Genomic DNA, 25,557 nt, shown 5'->3' with positions numbered 1-25,557 from the left:
TGTGCTCAATAGCACATTAACATAATAGCATATTTTTGCTGTGGTATCAAAATTGGTATCAAGAACCGTGATATTTTCCTGGTATCGGCACTGACTCAATATTTATTTATAAAGCACATTTAAAACAACCATGGGTGACCAAATTGCTGTACAAGGTAAAATGGTTATAACAAGAAAATAAAAAGTAGATACAAATAAAATGAAGATAAAACAGGTCACAATAATTAAAGAGTATTGAAAGCCAAACAGAAAAAAATGTGTTTTTAGAGTAGACTTGAATGTTGAAATTGAGGGAGCTAATCTAATATGTAGAGGTAGACAAATCCATAGTTTCGTTCAAGCGACTACAAATGCTCGATCACCACATTTTTTTAGTCTACATCTAGGCAAAGAGAGTAAACCAAGATCTACGTTCTAGTAGGAGTATATGGCTGAAGCACGTTCGACAGATATTTAGGGGCCAAATTATGTAGTGCTTTGTAAACAAACAGCACAATTTTGAAGTCAATTCTGTACTTGACTTGAAATTTCAGTATGGTGACAACACAAGCTTGGAATCTAGTGCACAAGTCGTCTGGACTACTTTTATGATACATATTTGGTGTTTTACATCCCTTTTGAAGCATGAAAGCTCCAGTCACCATTCATTGTAATTGCATGTGAAAGAGTGACCAGTACATTCATTAAAAATTCTGCTTTTGTGTTCTACAGAGGAAAGCAAGTTGTATAGGTCTGGAACGACATGAGGACGAGTAAATTATTTTCGAACCAAGTATTCTATAAGTTGTACACCTCTGCAAAAGGTGTTTTTCATTATTTATTTTTTTTCCCCAACATGCTATGACCAAAGAGAATCTGGTGGCACAGTCGGGGGGAAGTGAAGAGAGAGGAAAAACAACTAATATCTAGCCATCATAAGGCGTCACATGATTTCCTTTCACATGCTATTTTCACTTGGCTTGAGACACCCTGCTCTGATTCACAGAACATAACTACCACTTTGACCCAAAGAGCTACAAAAAGAAAACCTTTCCACCCGGGGACGAAGTCTGATAATGGACAGATTTAGGAATGGAAAGCAATCCAAATGTTAAGTAGCAAATCAAAACTTATGAGATTTAAATGCAGTGATAAAGTGTTTTGATTTATATATTTGGAGGTCTGTTACGCTGGCAGAGAAGGTTTTGCTGGTCCTGAGGTTCTGCCTTTGACTTTTTCATTCTTCTCTCTTTCCTTTACTCATTTAGCTGTATGCCAAGGTAAACAATGGAAATGTGCGGCTAATTTGTTCTGGAAGAGCACAATTTAAAGTGTTGAATCATTTGAACTAGATCCATTATGTTGACTGGAGAGCAAACATCTACACAGGTCATAAGAGGACAAGAATAGGGCGAAGTGGAAAATGTGGTTGACATTCGAACTCGGAACTGTCAGAACTATTCTAACTTACTTTGTTAGAATAACCATTGAGATGCTATACCTTTTCAAGCGTGAAATGTAAGTGCTGTGTGAGAATGGTTTTCACACTTAAATGTAGTTTGCCAAGGTTCACTTGCCATCAGACTGAAGAGAATTCCAAGCATTCCATAAATAGGTGAATTCAAAGAAACAGTGAGCAGATGTGGAGGTCCTTCACTCATTAAAATAATTTTAATCAATATGTATATACTTTACTAGTCTTTTTTAATCAACCAATGGCAGAAGACTCAGCACTTGGAAAACATGACATCAATACTTTTGCATTTCTGAATATTGGCGCTATAGGACCACAGAAAATACACACTTTGGCTTAAAATAGAAAGCTTTCTGAGAGGGAATTCTATAAAAAAAAAAAAACATGAAACAAAGACCAGCAAGAAATGATTAGTGCAATTATATCTATTTTTGGATTGGTGGTAGCTGGCCCATGTTGCCTTATAAAATTAACAACCCAAACTAAACTATGCCTTAAGTTATTAAAAGAAAAGCTTACACTTCCAAGCAGGTGCTTCTAAATCATGTTGAGTGGCACAACAAAAAACATGGCACCAAAAAACACTGTATACACCAGATTGATGTAATTTTCCTCAGGAAAACATCCTTTGTGAAAAGGTCCTTTGCTTTTTCCATCCAATGACCAGTGGGCAGAAATAACCTGATTCTGTCTTGGCCTTGGGTTTGTCAATGCAGCCACATTGGCAGGGAATCGGGTCATTAAATGGAGGAGAACCCCAGTAGAATGTCACATATCAGCCAGGACCTCTGTACCAAACCACATGAGTGTCAATCACACAGAGAATCACAAAAACACCAAACAGAACCAACAGCATGAGTTGTAGGGCTAGTCACTATTGGAACAAGTACATGATGCTCTACTCACTCGCATGACGTTCTCTGTGACGGAGGTTTTGTATAACTTTTTTTCTGATAAGGAGCTCAGGGAATATCAAACTGGGCTTCTGGTGACCATTAAAAAAGGGCACTAAAGCGGTACCATGGTATTGTGATTGAATCTGATGGCAATGCACTGTATGTCATTGTATCCAAGATGTCAAATACCATGGTATTTGTATGGTTCTGCAAGGTATTACCATGGCACATGTTAAAAAACATGGTATTTCCATTTGTACTTTGTGGCAGGGAGGAGGGCGGGGCCGGGTTGTGATGCTGCATATACGGCCCCTAAACATGCTCATCAAGCCCTCGAGTGGGATAAAGGTGACCGGAGGCAGCAGTTCAAGAGAGAGTGTTAAGGGCAGCTGCCCTACATGTGTTAATGTTTGTCTTTTTGTTTTATTAAACTATTATTTATATTGTCAAGCTGGTTCTCACCTCCTCCTTTCCATTGAACTTTGTTACACTGGTGCCGAAACCTGGGGAGGAGGAAGGGTGCGCCATAGAAGAGTCCTCGCCACTACCTTCCATCCCAATGGAACAATGGAGGAGTGGTGGTGGCGTAGTGGACTAAAGCACAACTGGCAATCAGAAGGTTGCTGGTTCGATCCCCTCAGCCACCACCATTGTGTCCTTGAGCAAGACACTTAATCCAGGTTGCTCCGGGGGGATTGACCCTGTAATAAGTGCACTGTAAGTCGCTTTGGATAAAAGCGTCTACCAAATGCATAAATGTAAATGTAAATGTAACAGCCGCAGCCATCCAAAGGGGGACGGAGGATCCTGGCCGCCTGGGAGCGGAGGCCGCCGACCGCAAGGGGAGGGGCGGCTCCTAGCTGACCGCCTGGATTGGTCAGGGCAGCTGCCAGGGGTGGAGGAGACACCTATCGTCTGCTAAAATGCGGCTGTGTCAAGAGAGGACCGACGACTGCGAGTGGGGAGGGGCTCCTGACCAACCGCCTGGAGTGGGAGAACCACTGCCAGGGGTGGGTGAGACCCCTACCGTCCACTGAAAATGTTCCATCCACCAGGGGCTGGAGGACTCTCTCTGATCTGCCCGGGGAGGCGCCACTGTCGTCCACTAGAGGGTAGAGGAGTGGACGAGGACCAGGCTACGGAGAGAATGTTTTTTTTTTCCACTCCCTTTCCACTCTCTCTCCCACTGTCCTTCCGTGTTGGCCATAGTTGGACATAGTACTTGTCCAAAACACATGTTAATACCATGGTACATGTCAAAAGACATGGTATTATCATGGTGCAAGTGCATGTCCAAAAAAACATGGTCTATGTAAAAAAAAATTTATTAACATAGTACACGTCCAAAAACATGGTATTACCATGGTACATATCCAAAAATCATGGTACTACCATGGTCTGTGTCCAAAGCACAAGTTAATTCCATGGTATATGTCAAAATACATGGTACTACAATGGTGCATGTCCATAAACATGGTATATGTCCTAAAACCTGCTATTACCATGTTACATGTCCAAAAAACAAATTCAACCATCATATATGTCCAAAAACATGGTATTGACATGGTACATGTCCATAAAACATGATGATGCCATGGTACAGGTCCAAAATACATGGTAATAATATGGGAAATGTCCAAAAACATGGTATTATCATTGATAGAGGTCCAAACATGTTGTTTTACCATGGTACATGTCTATACCATGGCACTTTACTATCGAGTGGCGTAAATGGTAAAAGCCATTTCAGGTATAGTATCTACTGTAGTTAGTGCTACTTCCTAAGGCAAGCATCACTCTTACTATTGCTCATACTTTTCAAAACCCCTAACCCTAAGTATTTCAGAGCATAACTCATCCCACTTCATTTGTTCGAAGGACATAAATGATAATTGGGAAAGGCAGACAATAAAACAGACATAAAACCCCCCACAAACTTGCATTGAAGGAGAGACCCAAGTCATATCTAGATACAGTTGGGTTATGGTTAGTCTAGTTCAGTGATACTAGTTCAGAAAATCCATATTAACACCTGAAATCTGTTGCAGTAAACCAGAAAACAATGCACATGTAGTTTGTCCATCAACATTATATGCATCACCTTCACATATTTATTTTGCAGCATATGTGATCCTCTCCTATTAGAAAGCACTACCTGGAAATTATCTTCTTGTCCAATCTCATTCCTAGAGTCATAATGTGGGCCGCCCCAGATCACCCCCCACCTTTCGGAGACCGGTACATAACAGTTTGTGTTTTTCACATTAGCTGTGTTTTGCCATTTATATTTTCCCCAAAGTAGATGCTGAGGCAAGCAGGGACACCATGCATCTCAGGTGTTATCACACGAGCTGAAAATAAATATTCTGCTAACCCTGTCAATTTAGCTTCCCACATACAGGAAGATTACAGAAATTCACTAACAAAAAGTACACTGAACTTCGCTACGGTAACCCGTTTCATCGTGAGATGTTATTCCTTGTTGTTTCAAATAGTTTTGACAACTAATGGCTGCATTTCGAGCGATGCATTAAAAGTAGCTATGAGCTAAAACACATCAGAAGCATGCGCTACAAAAAGATCAAACTTTCATCTCATAGTCATGCCAGGTGTTCAGATACCATCTGCTATTTCAGCCTTATTTGGTCTTCACTGCATGCACACTAATGAGACAGCTGAGGTCCCAAGAGATGTTGTGCAGAATTAAAAATGATGGCAGAGATTTCAATTAAATACTGTATATATAGTTTTTAAGCACGTATTTCAACACAAAATCCTGCTTCTGATTCACTAGCCACCCACAATCTAGTTTAATCAGGTGCTAAGAGTGCAAAAATAGTGCAGCATATTAAAATTAAAGGGACAGTTAATTTCCTCACCCACATGCCATCCCAGATGTGTAGACTGTATATTAACATAAAAAGTTATATACTTCACCTTTATGTACTTTTTTACTATAAATCTCCACTTTCACTTTCTTCTTTTGTTTTTGGCAAATCACGGTTTCTTTTTGTGCATATCTCCACCTACTGGGCAAAAAGGACTTAATATTGATCGGTTTATCATCCACACCTATCATATCACTTCTGAAGACATGGATTTAACCACTGGAGTCTCATGAATTACTTTTATGCTGCCTTTATGTGCTTTTGGACCTTCAAAGTTCTGTCCAACATTTACTTGCATTGTATGGGTATACAATGCTGAGATGGTCTTCTAAAAAGCTTTAGAAAAAAAATCTGTGTTCTGCAGAAGACAAAAAGTCATAAACATCTGTGATGGCATGACTGAGTAAATGCGAAGAGGATTTTCATTTTTGGTTGAACTATCCCTTTCATTATTATTCTTTTCAGTGCAAACACACATCCGTTTATGTAAATTAGACTTATTATAGATTATACACTTCATTAAAAAAAAAAAAAAAACAGTGCTATTTGTCTGGTGCAATTAATGTTAGTGCTACTGTCAGCCAAGAAAAACATGCGGTAAACAAAATTTTATTAAAAAGAGATGTTTGTGTGCATGTTCTATTGACTATGGCAGCAGTAATTGATGATCAAATGATTTAGAAGAGCATTATAACCATCAGGGCCGGATCTAGGGGTGTGCTGGTGTGGGATCTACCCCACATATTATCCCTATTCCCCCCCCCCAAGCAGAAGTGAAGTAAGTGGTCGAATTCTTTCTATATGGAGCTAATGCTAACCTTAACAAAATCTACTGGAACTGAACCCCACGAGACAAGCGCAATTTCCACATTTTAAAGAACTGATTCAGGGGTCTAAATCACAGTAGTGGAGACCGTGGTAACAATGAAATGTATGGAAAATATCTATTTGAATTGAATGCACAGAAACAATTATTTATATTGGCATGACGGTGAGTAAATAATTGCTGAATTTTTTTTTTGGGTTCATTATTCCACACCAAGACCACACTCATTTTAAAGAACACAGAATCGTGTTGCCAAGTGATATTGATTCAGCCCCTTTCAGCACATTTGGCCTCTCTGTGGGCCCCAATCTTAAAAACAAATTGTCACAGAATGTCTCGTGCCCCAGACCAGCAATCGAGAGACTTCACTTTAATGAAAGAATTATGTGTCAAACAACATATCACTTTGGCATATTGATTTTATTTTATTTTATGGCACTGATGTAATTTTAAAGAGCCCATTTTATGCTCATGTACAGGTTCATAATTTTATTTTGGGGGTTTACTAGAATAGGTTTACATGCTTTAATGTTCAAAAAACACATTATTTTTCTCATACTGTACAGCACCTCTTTTCACCCTCTGTCTGAAACGCTCTGTTTTAGCTCCTGTCTCTTTAAAGCCCCCCTTCTGAAAAGTCCAGTCTGCTCTGATTGGTCAGCTGACCCAGTCTGTTGTGATTGGGCAACCATTTAGAGTGTGTGTTGGAAATGTAACGCCCCTTACTATAACGAGTTTCAGCTTAAAGTAGCTCTTAGGCGTGCATTATGCAAATGTGTTACATAGTGATATAGCTAAGTCACAGAAGTAATCGCTGGACAACAAACGAGGTGTTTCATGCAGTTCAGGAGCAGTGTTTAATGTGGGAGAGAGTAACTCCCTTTGGCGTAGACTTTGTGCTTTGTAACTTTGCAGACCTTTTACATGCACAAACAGCTATATCGCACACTAAAGGAAAGGTAAAATCCCAAAATGCATAATAGGGCCTCTTTTATACTTATTGGCTGGAGCAAATTATTTGTTGTATTCATCTTGACCTCTTCGCTGACAGTAATTAAGTCTAGACTCACTTTATCAGATTTTGGAGATCAAGTAATTAAAGGCTTTTGTTATACCCGAAAACTGTTCACCAAGTAAAGATTAACATCCGTGAACAGAGCAACTAAAAATCTTCAATTTAATAAATTAGTCATACACTGAGTGAAGTTACAATGAGATGTTATCAGAGAAATTACATATTCATTAAACATCCCAGTACCTAAAAGGCCTAAAACAATTTTCTCCTCAATATTCTTTCTCCTTTAAATTAATTCTGCTGAATTCCACAGATTTTCGGCCCTAATAATCATGAAAAATGTATCGGGAAGCATACAGGAATGTAAACTCTTTTGTGAGACCGCTGTTTTCTACCTAGCCCGCATCCACCAATGTATGGGTTCACCTCCCAATAAGAGAAACCAGAAACGATGACAAATAACCTACATGGAAAAGCAATAAGAAACAACAGTAAAATGGTAATGTGGAATAAACGGCACTGTAAGATACTAAAAAAAGCAAACGTGTACAAATGGCCACAGTGTTTTCTGCAATGGCCTTCACTATATGGCCCATAATTGCTGCATAGCTGCACTCCAGTGCGATTGCCCTCTAATGGAGATGTATGCGCCGTATGACGGGATGCAGTGGACACAACCCTTGGAGATAGCCTGTGAATCTATTCCTCCGCTTGGACATTTGTAAGAGTCATTAAGTGCGTTTAAATGAGGTCGTTAAAACTGATTAAATGAGGCAGTATATTTGAGTGTGGACGCACAGAACATTTTTCAATGTTACACACTCAGGGCAACCATCCATCTACAGCCATGGGAGGCGAAATTCCGCAGCCGCAGTGCTCAGGGGTAAATGTCAAAGAAATACAATGCACGCACCCAGCCCCATTATATCGCAATAATAATCTAATGGAAATATTTGTTTCAATTATGTTGCTACTGCTTCAAATAAGATGGAGTACATGGGGTATGATGAAAGAACATGATTTGGTTACAGATGGATTTTGATAGTAATCATGAATCAGTTTCCTTTATATTCTAATTGATGGTGCATTTGATAAACGTTAGTTTAGTAAGTGATATGACCAAACTCTTATATGATGGTATGGACATTTTTGCAATAAAATGGCCACCTCTAAGTCTAATTTCATATATAACATTATATGTATCTTAAATATACATATTTATGAACATTTTCACACATTTTGCATAATTTGGCAGAATTACAACTTGACGCCCAATAAAAATACTCTACTCAGAAGTGACATTTACTTTAATTTTTTCTTATATCTCAAGCTTGCTCACTGAACTTTTGTGGATTTGGTTAAGAACACCAACTTTTGAAAAAAGAAATTAAGAGCAAAATTGTCTGGTGTGGTGAAAATGATGCCACAACTGTAGAAGTCGTCATTTTTTACAATTTGGTATAAATAATTTTCACAATAAATATTGCAATGGTTTATGCTGTATAATGTGTAACCAAAATAAAGGATTCTATTCTAAGGATTCTGGATTCTAATTGTTTTAAACACATAATTATTTCTACTTTTATAATGGATTTCTGTATTTTAATTTTGAAAGACTTGGCCTGGGTAAAGACTAAAACCGTAAAATCAAGGCATTTGAAAAGTACCAAAAATAAATGATCAAGGTCTGGTAAAAAGTTTAAATGTGACTTTATACAGTGGCAAGAAAAAGTATGTGAACCCTTTGGAATTAGCTGGTTTTCTGCATTAATTGCACATAAAATGTGATCTCATTTTCATTAAAGTCACAAGTATAGACAAAGCAAAATGTGCTTAAGGCAACAATACACACACAGTTATAATCTTTCATGTCTTTATTGAACACATCCCATAAAACTTTAACAAAGCTGTGGAAAAAGAATGTGAATCCCTAGGCTAAACACACACAAAAAAAAAAAGATGGCTAATTAGAGTCAAAAGTTGGCAAACCTGGCATCTAATTAATGAAACGAGAGTTCAGTAGTTTGTGCAGTTCACAAAAAGCATCTGCTGACAAGGATATGCCTTGCAAAAAAGAGATTTTACAAGACCTGCAATCAAGAATTGTTGCTTTGCATAAAGCTGGAAAGGTTACAAAGCTATCTCGAAGAGCTTAGATATTTATCTGTCCACAGCTAGACACATTTTCTATAAATGGAGACAATTTAGTACTGTGGCTACTCTTCCTAGAAGTGGCCATCCAGCCAAGATGACTCAAAGGGCACAGCGCATAATGCTCAATGAGCTCAAAAAGAACCTTATGTGTGACAGCTAAAGACTTCAAGGAATCATTGGAACTGGTTAACATCTTTAATCTACTTTAACATGAGTCTACAATACATTTACATTCATGCATTTGGCAGACGCTTTTATCCAAAGCGACTTTCAGTGCACTTATTACAGGGACAATCCCCCCGGAGCAACCTGGATTAAGTGTCTTGCTCAAGGACACAATGGTGGTGGCTGTGGGGATCGAACCAGCGACCTTCTGATTAACAGTTATGTGCTTTAGTCCACTACGCCACCACCACTCCATGCATAGCTGCATAGGGAAACATTAACAGTAGGGAAACATTAAACAGCCACAGTGTCTATGGCAGGACACTACAAAGGAAGCTGCTTATTTTCCAACAAATACATTGCTGCGAGCCTGAAGTCTGCCAAAGATCACCTTGACACTCCACAATCAGAAGAATATGCAGCACTATGCATGGTGTAAAAAAAGAGCACTGCATACCAACATGAAAACATCATCCCAACACTGCTTAGGGGTCTGGACCGCTTGCTATCATCAAGGGAAAAATTTGTTTATCAAGATATCCTACAGGATAATGTCAGGGTGGCTGTGCACCAGCTGTAGCTCAGTAGAAGTTGAGTGATACAGCAGGACAATGACCCTAAACATTGAAGTAAATCCACTACAGAATGGCTTAAAAAAAAAAAAAAATGAAAGAAGGGAAACCACCTTTTGGAGTGCCCAGACCTTAACCCAAATAGAGATGCTGTGGAATGACCTCAAGAGAGCCAGACCAGACATCCTAAGAATATGGCTGAACTGAAGCAGTTCTGTTAGGAAAAATGGTCCAAAATTCCTTCTCAACATTTTGCAAGTTTAGTACAAGGCTACCGGAAATGCTTGGTTGAGGTTATTGCTGCCAAAAGAAGGATTGGCCAGTTATTAAATCCAAGGGTTCACTTGCTTTTTCCACAGCACTGTGAATGTTTCATTGGGTGTGTTCAATAAAGACATGAAAGATTATAAATAATAACTCAAACGGGTTCACATATTTTTTCTTGCCACTGTATAACAAATCAGTGTTTTAATAAAAATCAAAACCTGAGATATGAAAGTGTCTAAAGTTGAAGAAACACCCATATATTACATACCCATGAAATAATGAATATTGTTTTATTAATCGACTCAAATGCTTTACAAGTGAAATCTACTTAATCTCATTTGATTATTTCACTTTTAAATTCAGAAATGTATTTAATTAAAATAATGTTAAGTCAATAAAAATCAGGATGAATACGTTTTGGTTGAATTATCCCTTTTATGTGCCCTGCTGGAACCTTGGCAACTATAAACCACCTACACAGTGTCTACTTCCCAGCAAGTGAAAAACTAAAATGCTCCCATTATACTAAACACAAATGTCTAAACTAGAATCACTTGACTGCGAATCAGTTTGCAGAGCTTGATAGTTTTCACATCACCACAACATACTGCAGTATAAACACCATAGCAAATGCAGTTGATGTATTTAAACCATCACACTGTATATACTGTCATACGGCCATACCCTAAACATATTAACTGCAGTTGTCTGTCTTGCAGTTAGGAAGATAATGAAATATTTCTCCCTCTATGCAGTGTGCTGGCGTCCAGAGTCAGTGACCCAGCTGTAGCCCCAGGATGTGATAACCCATAAGGGCTGTGCGATCGATGAAAGCTGCAATACTCAGCGGTGACCTGAGGTGATAGTGGGAAACTCTGAGTGGCCGGACCATTGGGACAGACATGTCATTCTCTCACACACAGGCTGAGAGAATACATACGGAGAAATTTTAAAGGGTACACACACTATAACAGAGGCATTAAAATGAGAGTAACAGGTCACTCATTTATTTATGAATGTGGAGGATGTATGAATGAAGACACATAAATGATGATTAAACACAAAATATTAAATGCCATCGATCAATATCTCATGGGGGGAAAATGACAATTTTCACCCGTGATTTAGAGTAAACTAAAGTTTAAAAAAATAACCTTAGAATGGTGACATCAACATTATTTCATTTTTACACAAAGGTAGGTCAATTAAAAAAATCAGTTGACTTCAGCACCTCTCGTTGCTTTACAAGCCAATCGTAAGTCCAAAAATCAGACAAAACACTTTTTTTGTGTTGTTTTTCCAAGGTCGGAGTGCCTATAACTCCAGAAATATTAAATATATCTTAATATAATTTTAGACTCTGTTACAGAACAAACTTTTCTTTTTGTATCTTCATGTTTAATGCCCTATGTGGTTAAATCCCAGAGATATAGTAAATGTTTTAATTTTTGAAAACCAAATGTGGGTCACATGCATCTAGTGTTTCTTGTCCAACAATACAAAGGTCTGAAATACAAAGTAAAAAAAAAAAAAAAAAAAAAGATAATGTCAAGATCTAGATATTCGGGAGTCTAAATATACACTACAAATATCCACTACAATCTGGGTGGCAGAGGACAAGTCTCGGTTGCCTCCGCTTCTGAGACCATCAATCCGCGCATCTTATCACATGGCTCATCTTGCATTACACCGCGGAGACTCACAGCATGTGGAGTCCTCATGCTACTCTCCGTGATCCACGCACAACTTACCACTCGCCCCATTGAGAGCGAGAACCACTAATCACGTCCACGAGAAGGTTACCCCAATGTGACTCTAGCCTTCCTAGCAACCCGGCTAATTTGGTTGGTCTAGATGTTCTTATTCCTAAAACGCTCTATTCTCCTCCACCACATTGCTCATACATCTCATTTAATAGCCCCATATTCAGCTTACATCCCCACTGCATTCTGTTCATATTTTACCCTACACATTACACATTTAAATGATTTGAATAAAAACAACTGCTTAAAATGTTTTTCCCTCCCATCACAGTATATAAATATTAATATTTTTCGCTTACAAAAAAATAAATAAAAATGCCGGCGCCTAAAGCAGGGAAATATTAGCTTGTAATGATGCCTCAACCTGCCTCTTGAAGGGCACGGAGAGCGAGACTCTTTAGAAGACAAAAGAGAACAAATAATAAAATGAGAAAATTACCTTGACTGCGGTTCACAGAGCCATTTTCAGCACTGCGACACACTGACCACATATTTCATCCCAGCCCTTCGTAATGTTCACAATATCATGCTGGCTTTCTGAGTCATACATGATTGTTAATAATCTTTAATAAGGCAAAAACGCAATTAATGTTCCTTTGTCATTTGAACACCTTGTTGTTACTAAGGGGTCAATCACAAATACTGGAATGACTCTTTAAATAATTAGCTGCTGTTCATTTAAAACTAATTAAATTCATCTCTCAACCTCATATTTGTGATAACACAATATTGAATCTTTGGCGTTGTGAATTCAAAAAACAAAAATACAAAGACAATAAATTAAACTATATCAAAATAATAGTATATGCTTAGGTTCGGGAACATAAGAGATTTTTTAATTATGCCTTTAATTGTCACAATAAATATTCTGACTATATGCACTGTTAGGCAGAATGACTCAGTCACTTAAAATGAAGGTAAACGTCATGTTTTTTACATATGCAAATTTTAACTTGAGACGTCTGTAAAAAAAATAAGATTTCTTCCAGTGTAAAAGAATAATAAAAAATTACAGAGAAAATACAGTATAATTGAACATTAATGCTTATAAATAAAAGTGTTAAATTCCCATAAAAATAAATTTATTCACAACAAATTTACATTTTCATCAAATATTGATGAAAATACATTAAAATACCTTTTTGCTGCTCGTTCAGTTTACTTCATTAGTTTCTTTAACAGTATAGTTGCATACATAGCTGGTGGTGATGTACATTAGCTACACTGTTTGTATAAGCATTAAACAGATCATATGTGAGAAAAGAAAAAGTCAAAAAAGTTAGCCAAAAAAGACATCAGTCCAGTCCAACTGTATATTTCTATGTATGGTAATGCTAATAATCTAATGGCACAATGTATTGTCTGGCTTCTCATAAGCTTAAATTAACCAAAAAACAAACAATATTGATTTACTGCAAAGGTCATCATCTACTCAACCTCATCTCATCATCTACTCAACCTCATTCCGAACCCTTTCTCTGCGTGGAGCACAAAAGGTGAATTTCCTGGACACTTTTTCCCCCTCATATAATCAAAGTGACTCAGGACTAGGACTGTAAAGCTCAAACATTTCATAAAAGTGATCCATATGATTGGTGCACAATATTTAAATTAATCTTAAGTCATATGATAGCGTTGTGTGAGGAACAGATACAAAAATGAAGCTGTTATTCAATGACAATACTGAATTTTAACAGTTTTTAACTGCAAAACTGAGTCAGTATGTTGAACTAGAGCAGTCCTACATGTGAACAAATCATTTGGTTTTCTAAACTGGATCAACTGATTCATTGAAAAGATCAGACTTAAAAGAAGGTTTTGTTTGAAATCGGACATAGCTACTTCTCTCAGGTAGGGCAGATGTCAAGATTTTCAGTGATTCTCAACAATTTTGGTCTGTTCCAAACGAAACGCTATCGTACAGCTTCAGGAGACTTGGATAACACTGAGTCTCATGGAGCATTTTGTTGTTATTGTTGCCATTTTGGAGTCCGACAGCCTCAGTCCTCATTCACTTTCATATGGAAAGGATATTCTTTAAACCTTTTGTTACACAGAGGAATGTAAACCATACGGTTTCGAAATGACATCAGGGTGAATTTTCATTTTTAGATGCTCTATTCCTTCATCGAATACAGCTTAAGGACATTTTCCAACAATGCTTTCTTATGGTAATGCTAATAACCTAATAACACAATGCATTGTGGAGCTTCTCAGAAGCTTAAGTTATAAGCATGTGAACCCAAACAATATTGATTTAATTCCTGATGAATCATAAAATCTTTTTGAAAAAACACAGAAAAATCACCAATAAAATATCCCACACAGCATGATCAGGCATTGCCCTTGTTCAAAACTATTTATTGCGCTCTACTCTTGCTCCACAAGGGCATGATGAAATACTTCTAATTTCATAATAACCTTCAAACAACTCTGCTCCATTTCTAGATAATGTTGATAACAAAGACAGTGTGCACCAGGATGCATTTGTATGCGAAAAATAAGTTATAGAGCAGCACACACACAAGAGCAAAGTGGCACACAAATAGGGTAACTCAGGGTAGCACAGGTAGTTATTAAATTAATAGAAGGGGCTTGTGTATGTGTGTCTATGTGAAATCAAGCATGCATGCATGCAAGTACATAAAAAGTATGTCTGCAGTAAGTATGCTGGTGTGCAGTGCACTATTCTGATCATACAATATTTATTCCAAGTTTCACATCAAGGAATCACAGAAAACTCACAAACAACTTGAATATCACATAAAGCCTGTAGCAATGGTGGCACAATCCAACAGTATATTATTCGGTTTCAAACAATTGGATAAATATAACTGTATTATCTAGGTCTCATTGTAATAAGGCAGTTGTTACAAAGTAATAAACGGTTATTACTATGTAATAACACGGACTGAGTCACCCCCAAACTTTGCTTGATGTGTGTATGAATTTTAAAGCTTAATATATTTTATTGATGTGCATCTTATTTAGATGACATCCCAGGATCAGGTATCTATTAAGGATTCACAAGGGATGAGGAGCATATATGCAAATCAGAGATAAAGGCACAAGCTGCATATTCTCATATATATATATATCTATCTATGAGAGTTTGGGATGGAAAGCAAGAGGGAGAGAGGGAAAGAGAGAGGGAAGGAGATAAATACCAGTAAACAGGCCCAAAAACACTAACACATGATCAACAGCTCTTAAACGTACCCATTGTATATTACTGTGGCAAGGAGGAGGGTGAGTCCGGGCCATGATGATGAACGCCTGGCTTCTAATCAGGCTTATCAAGCCGACGAGAGGGATAAAGGTGGCTGGCGGTGGCAGTTTGTGAGAGAGAGCTACAGGCAGCTGCCCTGTATGTATTTTGTTTTTATGTTTTAAGTTAATCAATACATTATTATTTATATTGTTAAGCCAGTTCTCACCTCTGCCTTTCCCTTTTACCCTGTTACATTGGTGTTATATTGGTGCTGAAATCCGTGAAGGAGGAGGGATTTGCCATAGTAGAGTTCTCGCCACTACCATCCACCCCAAAGGAGAAGCCGCAGCCATCAGCCGGGGACGGAGGTGGGGCTCCCTACCAATCGGGCCACTGCCAGGGGCGGAGGAGACCCCTACCGGCCGCTCAAACATGGCGGGGTCAAAGAGAAGATTGCCGTCCATGGGCGGGGAGGGGCTCACTGTCGAACGCCTGGAGTGGGATAAACACTGCCAGGGGTGGAGGAGACCCCTATCATCCACCAAAAAGCGGTGAGGCATTCTGTCCGCCAGGGGCTGGAGGAATACCTCCGATCCACCCGGGGAGGAGTGGCTGTTGTCCACTAGAGGGTGGAGGAGTGAACGAGGACCAGGCAACGGCATATCAGAGAACCGGCGAGTACGTTTTTTTTCCCCTCTCTCTCCTTTTGTCGCTCTATGTTGGTCTATCCCTCTCTTTTTTGTTGTTTTTCCCTCCCCTTTTCTCCCTCCCAGGTCCGAGAATGCAGGGAAGGGCCCCCCCCCCCCCAATCCGGGCATCTTATGTGGCTTGTTGAGTGCATTACCACAGAGACATAGCACATGTGGAGGCTACACGGTATTGTCCGCGGTATTCATGCACAACTAACCAAGCTCCCCACTGAGAGCAAGAACCACACATTATAGTGACCACGAGGAGGTTACCCCATGTGACTCTACCCTTCCTAGCAACTAGGACAATTTGGTTGCTTAGGAGACCTGGCTGAAGTCACTCAGCACACCCTGGATTCGAGCTCGCAACTCCAGGAGTGGTAGTCATCGTCAATATTTGCTGAGCTACCCAGGCACAACAAATATTGTTATTGATAAACTGTAAAAATGTATGACATTTATAACACATGTGACAACATGCCCCGAACTGAATTTCAGGAAAAATACCTTTGTATTACAGTAAGAATGCATTTAAACCTTTCGGTAAAATAATGCCTTCATAATGTTTTTGACTCTTGTCTTCATGTCAGTGTGATTTAATTATGTTTGCTTGTTTACCCAAGAGATATATAATAAAATGATGATGCAAATGTGAAAATTTGCTTTGGAGGATAGAATAAAAAACAAACAAACAAACAATATACAAAAACCAACACACAAAACAATTACTAGAGAAAACACAAATTTGCACATTTGGTCTTTTGTCTCCAAATCTTATTATTACTGAGATATAGCCATTGTGACAACTTGCCCCAGTCTCCACTACTATATAATGTATTGGCCACTTCTTATCTAATTTATCATTTGCCTTCATCTTTTTATTTTCTGTATTTTCTACTTCTGTACTATGAATACTAATTATGTTTTGGCAATTCATTATACGCTGACAACTATGCCAATAAACCTTTGTTGACTCTCTTACAGAGCGAGTCCCACACACAGAGCACTGCAGTGACCAAACAAAGCACAAGTTAAAAATGTACCTCTGAGCAAATGGCTACAGTATAAAATGCAGGCTGTGCGTGTGCGGCATATTTTTCCATTACTGCTAACACAATAATTTGCATTAATATTATATTAAATAACGGTAGTCTCTTTGTACACTCTGGAAGGATGAGACTGTTTAAAGCCTTGCCTTGAACTTTCCCTGGAATGAAATTAAAGGGTATGAAATCACGGTCAATTATCGATTTCCCCTTCCTGCAGATGGCCCCAAACAAACTTTAAACAATGCACTGCTGCTGCTATTAGACGCATCTAATTGGAAATGTAGACAAATGAGTCTGGTGTCTTTCAAAGCCCAGTATGGATCAAAATTAGTCATCATCAGCCCATGTGAAGGCCGTTCAATCACTACGCCTCCTATGAAATGAGACCACTTAGGACAATCAAGCTTCAGACTGCAATTCAATACATTTTACACAAAAATAATGAATGTATTCCTATAAAATGCATTTGCAGTGCCTTTCAGGTATAACAAATGGATAAACTTTGTGTTTGAATTCATGTGTTCATTAAAGCAGTGGGTCTCAATTTGTGGTGGTATGTCTGAAGGACCGCAGACAGCAGAGAAAAACAATGCTAAATGCATATAAAAAAAATTCAGCCAACCATATATTGGTTGGCTGCCATAGTGCAATGTTAGGATAGCAAAATAAATAGGCTTTTGAACTTTTAAAAGGGAGTAGAAAATGCTTCCACTATCTTTTTGGACATGCATCCAGTCAAACACTGTGCTACGTAGAAGAGCTGCATAGGGGAATAAAATATGTTACGATTAATTGCAATCTTTATTTGAACAGTCCTGAAAGTGATTCTTAAAATGACAAGATCAATCTTTTACTACACTTTAGTACTTTTAAAAACTATTTATTTATTATAAACACGTCACAAAGACCAGTATTTTAGTATTTTAAGTAACATTTCAAAACATTTTTCAATTTCTTAAAGAACTATTCCAGGTTCAAATCAAGTTAAGCTCAAATCAACAAAAATAATTTGACTCATCATTCATTTTCTTTAAAAAAATCAAATCAAATAAAAAATCTAAGTTATAGCGAGGCACTTACAATGGAAGATAATGGGGCCAAAATTTGGAGGGTTTGAAGGCAGAAACGTTAAGCCTATAAAAGCAATTACATTTATTCTTCTGCTAAAATGTGTATATTGTTTGAGATATGAAGTTGATTAAATTGTAATTTTTACAGTCATACAGTCACAGGGTTTGATGACATTATATCGTTATGGCAACAAAGTTGTCAAATTATATAGAACTTTATACAGAAAAGGTTAGTAAGTGATTTTATCACAAAAAAATCATGTTTACACATATTGTTTATGTCTTATGGCTTTACTTTTGAAGTAGTGAGTATTTTAGTGTTTACAGAATGGAGCCAATCACTTCCATTTTAAGTGCCTCACTGGAACCCAGATTTCTAAAGAAAAGGAGGGACAAGTCAATAAGGAATTCAATATTTGCATTATTGTCTTTTTTTCTGTTGCTTGTAATTAGTTTCTATGTGTAACGCAGTTTAATGGAAAGGAGGCGGCGAGAACCGGCTTGACGACATAAATAATATTTTAATGATTAACTTAAAGAAAAGACAAACACACACGACGGACATGTCCGTAAACGATCTCTCTCTTGGCCACTCCTCCACCCTCTAACGGACTACAGCCGCGCCTCTCCGGGTGTATCGGAGGCAGTCCTCCAGCCCCTGGCGGATGGAACGCCTCGTCGCGTTCTCGGGGAACAGAAGGGGTATCCCCCACCCCTGGCAGCAGTTCTGCCACTCCAGGCGGTCGGCAGCGAGCCCCTCCCCGCTCAGCGGCTGGTAGGGGACTCCTCCGCCCCTGGCAGTGGCCCTGACCGCTCCAGGCAGTCGGTTAGGAGCCCCTTCTCCCCTTGCGGTTGGCGGCCGTTCCTCCGTTTCCAGGCGGTCGGGCTCCTCGTTCCCCGGCAGATGGCTATGGCTGCTCCGTTGGGGTGGACGGTAGTGGCGAGAACTCAACAACTACGGCGTATCCCTCCTCCTTCCCCGATTTCGGCACCAGTGTAATGCAGTTTAATGGAAAGGAGGAGGCGAGAACCGGCTTGACGACATAAATAATACTTTAATGATTAACTTAAATACACACACGACGGACATGTCCATAAACGATCTATCTTTCCCACAGAGAGATCCCTCTCGGAGGCTTGATTAGGCCTGATAAGGGACCGGGTGTGTAGAATCACGACCCGACCCCGCCCTCCGCCCTCCACAATTGTGGTGGCCGTGGGATTCGAACCAGCAACCTTCTGATTAACAGCCCTGTGCTTTAGCCACTACGCCGCCACCAATAGTACCTTATGGTGTTATAATGCTTTTAATTTTATAGCAAATCAAGTCAATTTCAAAAGTGATCCCAGTTTAGAGACCTCTGGAAACTTGTTTGAGAGGCTTGCATTTTGCAATTGGTAATGTGTAGATTTTGCATTAAATCATGGACATTCAATGCTTCATTATGTTAATATAGCTCATCTGAAGGCATCCGTTGATGGTAGTACAAGCCATTCAAACTGCCATTTATTCAATCAAATTTCTGATGTTTCAAAAAGAGCAGCAGAAGGCACTGACCTTCGCAGAGCCAGGTTTGAAAGCCCAGCATTCAAATACACCCCTGCTGAGCTACAGCATTATGTCATTTGGTCCATTGGCAGAAAGTACCATCTGTCACCCCTTGTCCTTTTCGCCACACAAGGCCAAAATAATTAATAAAATAACTGGCATTTAGAAAGGTCTGGACAGGAAGACTTAAAATTCAGTGGACTATATTCTTTAAGGTTAACTTTGTCTGAAAGCTGATAGCAAATGCAAATGCAAATGCAAAAGCAAGGGAGACCTTCAAACATGTGGTGTGAAATATCATTAAGATACCTTTTCACAAGCCAAATTAATCTCAAGAACCACCTTGGGGAATTGTACCCCAAAACAAACACTTGTCTACTGCAGTGGATTTCAACTGGTTTTGCTTCGGGTCCCATATTTAACATTTACGAACATTTACATAACAAGCGGTGACCCAATACAGTGCCAAACAAAACCTGTCTTAAAATGAATATCTCACCAATAATTAGACACACAATGTTAAGGACCAATATTAGGGACCTTTATTCTTCCAAGATCACATGTTTTTCAGGGAACAAAGAAAATAAACAAAGACAGACATGTAGGTGAGAGATGATGACATGTTTTTCCTTTTTGGGTTAACAATTTATTTAAATACAGCAAGCTATCAAAAATGTATTCGAACTGAATGGAAATAGAACTAAAATGCATTTCACCTTTTGTGCTCTAATTTCTGCTTATAAACTATGCTTTTCTGACACTCAAAAATGACCCCCAAAGAAACCCTGTTGCAATTCAATCTAACATGCAAAATGGAGAAAGAGTTCTGTCTGAAATAAATGGCCCCATGAACCATCATTTTTATCATCGTTTGCAAGAGAACCTTGGGGTGTTTGTGAGGTTCGAGTAATGGTGTTGCTTACAAAAAAATCTGTCAGTGAAATGAACTCGAGGCATTTCTTAGATGTCCAATAAAGCGCACCTCAAAGACAGCTGTATGCTGTACAAGAGGACCAGGGCTTCAAAATAACCTTTTTAAATGGTGGCAATGGGGCCACTGATCTTTTCACAGAGAGAGAAAGGCAAATTAAGAATAGATAGGAAAGGTTTGTGAGGACAAAATTTGATGTTGGTTTGCCAAAGACTTGATTATTATACAAACTGCCAGCCAGCTAGATAGTCAGATAGACTCTCAAAAAGTCAGATAGACCATTAGGTAGATAGTCATATAGACCATCTAAATGTCAGATATACAGTACAGATATTCTGCCCTTCCAACCATAAACACTTGTTGGAAGGGCAGAACCTTTGTAATGTGTCCACCCGGAGTCATTACACAGACGCACACTTCACAACACACACACACACACACACACACACACACACACACACACACACACACACACACACACTAGCGCTTCCTTGTCAGTGATGAAATGATGGGGAATGGACTCAATGCTATTTGACTCAATGCTATTCTACACAACAGGCCCAGATATCAAGTATTTTTCAGCATATGTGATTTTAATTACCACAGAAGCACGTCAAGTCTTATCACCAAAACGCAGAATGCTGTTTGCAAGTGCTTTTTATCTCGAGTTCAACACGGTGCTTGACACTGGCGTTGACGCCCTGATGCGAATCATAAATGCAGCTTCACGATTGCTGTAGGAAACCGGATAGCCACAGTTTGCTGGCAGATTAATATTATGGAGGATGAAAGTGTAAGAGACTTAGTGCCCATTGCAATGAAAAATTAAACCTATGTGGGGACTAGTCCTTTCAATTAGTCAAACCCAATTAGACTTTGAGAAACGTTTACGGTTAATTGAATTGGTGCTATTTCAGTGCATTTCTATCTTTATACTGTGGAAGGCTTTGTTTGGAAAATGTTAATATAGCATTATATTGGGGCCTGGGTAGCTCAGCGAGTACTGACACTGACTACCATCCCTGGAGTCACGAGTTTGAATCCAGGGTGTGCTGAGTGACTCCAGCCAGGTCTCTGAAGCAGCCAAATTGTCCCAGTTGCCAGGGTGAGTTGAGTCACATGGGGTAACCTCCTCATGGTCGCAATTAAAAATTAGGAAAAATTTAGTACAGTCATAAAAATACATTTGTGCATGGAACTACTTTCTTATGCGACAGATCAGAATCTACCGTTGCTGGTTCAAAACAAATGATGCGTCCAAGCCTCCGTTAGTAATTTAAAAATGTCACTTCAGAAATAGTATCACGGCTTGTGCTGTTTTGAACAAATTATTGGATAAACAAGGATGGATGTGTGCGCGTGTATGTGTGAGAGAGAAAGAGAGATGGAGCATGCTTCATCGCCTGTTGCCACTCCCAAGCAGAGATGCTGTCAGCTTTATCAGTGGAAAAATTGCATCCAAGCAGGGGAATTTCTCCCTATTTCGCAGTAGCCAGTGCGCAAGTGTCGATCACTATAGAAATCGCAATGTCCTCCGCCATTTTAAACAGCACCCATTGTGTAATTAAACAGTCTGTTGTGTCTCTCAGCTGTGATGAGCCATAATGCTTAAGTTGTTCATTTAAAGCCATTTAAAGCAATTTCCTAGCTTTAGTAGTGTAGTGTAGTAAGAGTAGTAAGCAATCACGAAGAGATGTTGTATGTAAACGGCTGACGTGGATTCACTTCACATCACCTAACTGGCTCATGTTACACAAAAAAATGACCTTTTGCCACCACCTGCTGGCTAACATATGTAATTTCAGAAAGAAATGGACATTCAAAAAAGACTTTACATGTATGCACTGCTCTTACACTTTAGTTTAGAATGGCATGAACACGTGCTTCGGAGTGCTGATGGTGTATATATTATAGTATTTTTATATATATTTCAAATACTATAATTTCTACAAATATTACAATTTCATGATTTTAACTTTTACATTGCCAAGTGGGTTAGCTCACACAAAAATGAAAATTATATACTCATCCTCATGCCGTTGACTTTCTTTCTGCCATGGAACATTGGTCATAATGGTTTGAAACAACATGAGGATGAATAAATTATAACAGAATTTACTGTTACTGATAGAGAACAATCTACCGCCAGCAAAGATGGGCCAGGATCCCAGGAACTGAAATCATCTCTCCTTCCTTCAAAGTAAGGATGCTTTACTGATGTCTTAGAGATTCAGTGGGTTTGGATCTGATGTGTGGCATTGCACTATCAAGCATTACATCTCTGCCACTCAGAAACAAATGGATGAACAAACCAATTTCACACAGGCATGCATATGGCCAGCCCGCAACTCCTACAAAAGCCCTCCATGAGGAACTGCTTGAACAATTAAAGATATCTGGAAATAGAGACAAAACCAGTGAAAGAAGGAAGCAAGAGGGAATGGAAACAAGACAATGCTGACATACATTCTGCTTATACGCCATATGTCTTATTTCAACAACACAAAAATGTCATTTCCACAACACAGAAGATGAGAAAAACTAAGATCAACACTGTATTAACTGTATATACATATTTATTAATACATATATAAATAAAACTGACAAAATAAAACACTAAACTTAGCACAGTTTTGGATCTTCTCACCTGTTTGATCACGTCACATTAACCCATTCCAATAAAAAAATATAAAATAAATAAATAAACTAACTACAGATTAACACAAATACATTACCGTTGGTTTCTTTTGGAGGCTAGGTACAACAGGTTCATTAAACAACGTCAACATTCGGCATTCATATTTTCTGCAAATCACTGCAGCTCATTGACACCACAGATTGGCCATTTCTTTCATATTGTTTAGCCGAAAGACTGAAAATCTAGCCGATTTCACCGTCAGAGTTTTCTATGAATCTTTGCACACATCCGATGCCCTTAATGCCCCAAGGTCTCTCTCTGACTCTCTCTCTTTAGTGCTGGATGGAACAGAGTCTTGTTGTCAGGTCCACACTGGGCTATTTATAAAGAACAGAGGTTTCTAGATTAGGATCCAAGATGACTGTGTAGGCCTGGCACCAGGGCAGGTCTGTTCCACACACTCCCCTAAGGTTCTGACCTTCTGTTCATTGTTACCGTCCAAATCAGCAAATCCCTGCAGCGTGTTATTCAACCGCTCAAAAAAGGAGACAAACATAACTGAGAGTGATGTGCAAACTATTTTTTATTTTATTAATTTCCAAAAAACACTTTAATATTTTATCTGTTGGTATGTGTTGTATTTATTACAGACTAGCATAGGGCATGTTGTTACTGACATGCATAACCTGAAACTACTAAAGTTGTTCAGCCATACATGTGTATAATATATATATATATATATATATATTAGGACTCTCAATTTAACACGTTAATTCCATGTGATTAATTTGATAAAAAATAATGCATTAAAAAAAATCACCCAATTAATCGCAATGCCCCCGGACCATAATAAGGAAGATTCCTGAGAAATTCAAGCTTGTAGTACCATCTGTTTACTCCAGAGGGCAGTAAGTGAAACTTCAGCTGTGTAAGGTGCAGTTTATACAGTGAACAAAACAACCATCCAGCACAAGTGTGCCGCACAAGCCCTCAAAAGTGAAGGCATAACGTCTCGATCGCCCCCCGGTGACTGGTCCTAGTATAGGTCATAAACCCCGCCTCCCCATGTTATTCAACGGGACGTGAGACCAACTAAACAATTAAATTACACTTCACATATCTTTTTTACAAAGATAGAAACTACAGTAAATGACAGAAGCTATCACGTTGATATAATTTCAAGTGTTTGTTTTCAAAATAAGTTTGTTTTTAGTTAGTTATTTGATGCTATAAAAACGGTGCTGTGACATCATGATTGACAGCTGTGATTGACAGGTTCTCTGAGCGAAGTAGTCACTGAAGCACCAACTGACTTTTTTTCGGGATCTTCGGAGGACTGAAGAGATTGGAGCTTTAAATTTAATATCAAAATTTCTATAATTCATTATTTCACACCGTCAAAAATTCAAAAGTGCAGGGGCGTGTGCTTGCGATTGATTCAGCGAGAGTGAGGGCGGGGCCTTGATTTCGCGGCTTTACTTCCTGCTCACTACTGCGCAGTTCTGGTCCCAATATCGCAACTTCGCAGACTCAAGTCCCAAGATGTCAGCGCCATATCGGGACACTGGCGGCTTCAGTTCTCACCAATGGAAAAGAGCGAATGTGCGTCGTTTTCTTTTATATATATACACACATATATATATATATATATACACATACATATACATATATATATACACACACACACACACACACACACACACACACACACACACACACACACACACACACACACACACACACACACACACACACACACACACACACACACACACACACACACACACACACACACACACACACACAAAGACAAAGATCCCCCTTTTAGCCTTAACAGACTGTAGGGGCAAGTGCTGTTAGCGAGCACCTATGAAGGCCGGAACGGTACACGAGGGGGTGGGTGGCCAGCACCAAGCCCGACCGCCTTTGTCTCCCCAGTGGCGATGTTTTACACACCGCATCAGGTACTCATTTTAGGCTGAGTCGACCTAGGGGAGGCCCGGGACCAGTTCAGATAATAGTCACTGGTGTTGGCCATGAGCGGAAATCGAACTCGGGTCACCAGGTTCGTAGCGCAGCGCGCTAACCGCTACACTACCGCTCCCCACATATAAGCGTATCACTCGCCTACACATACACATATATACAGTATATACATACATAACATTTCAAAATATAAAACTGACCAGTGACCAATCATTCAGGCAGTGAAAGTCATCTTTCCTACTTCTCGTTTCATTATGCGATCTCTAAAAGTAAGCTTATCAAACAATTTCAACTCAAATCAATATGTCATGCCAAATAATTTATTTGGCAAGTAGTCTTGTAATAAGCGAGATTATAATGTACAGTCAAGCAAATCTTAATCTTAATCGCAAGAAAACCCCCTGAATCTCCTGATCACCCTGTCAGGTTTATTTT

General features: G+C 39.0%; 1 protein-coding gene across 4 annotated transcripts in view; it reads right to left on the bottom strand.

Moving 5' to 3' along the window:
• LOC127621959 (kelch-like protein 29) overlaps positions 1-25,557 on the bottom strand; it is a 327,531-nt gene that overhangs the window by 162,308 nt on the left and 139,666 nt on the right. The window lies entirely within an intron of this gene.

The sequence above is a fragment of the Xyrauchen texanus genome, chromosome 28 (genome assembly GCF_025860055.1).
Source record: "Xyrauchen texanus isolate HMW12.3.18 chromosome 28, RBS_HiC_50CHRs, whole genome shotgun sequence".
NCBI lineage: Eukaryota > Metazoa > Chordata > Actinopteri > Cypriniformes > Catostomidae > Xyrauchen > Xyrauchen texanus.
The sequence above is the reverse complement of the archived record's forward strand: the minus strand, read 5'-3'. Positions and strand labels throughout refer to the sequence as shown.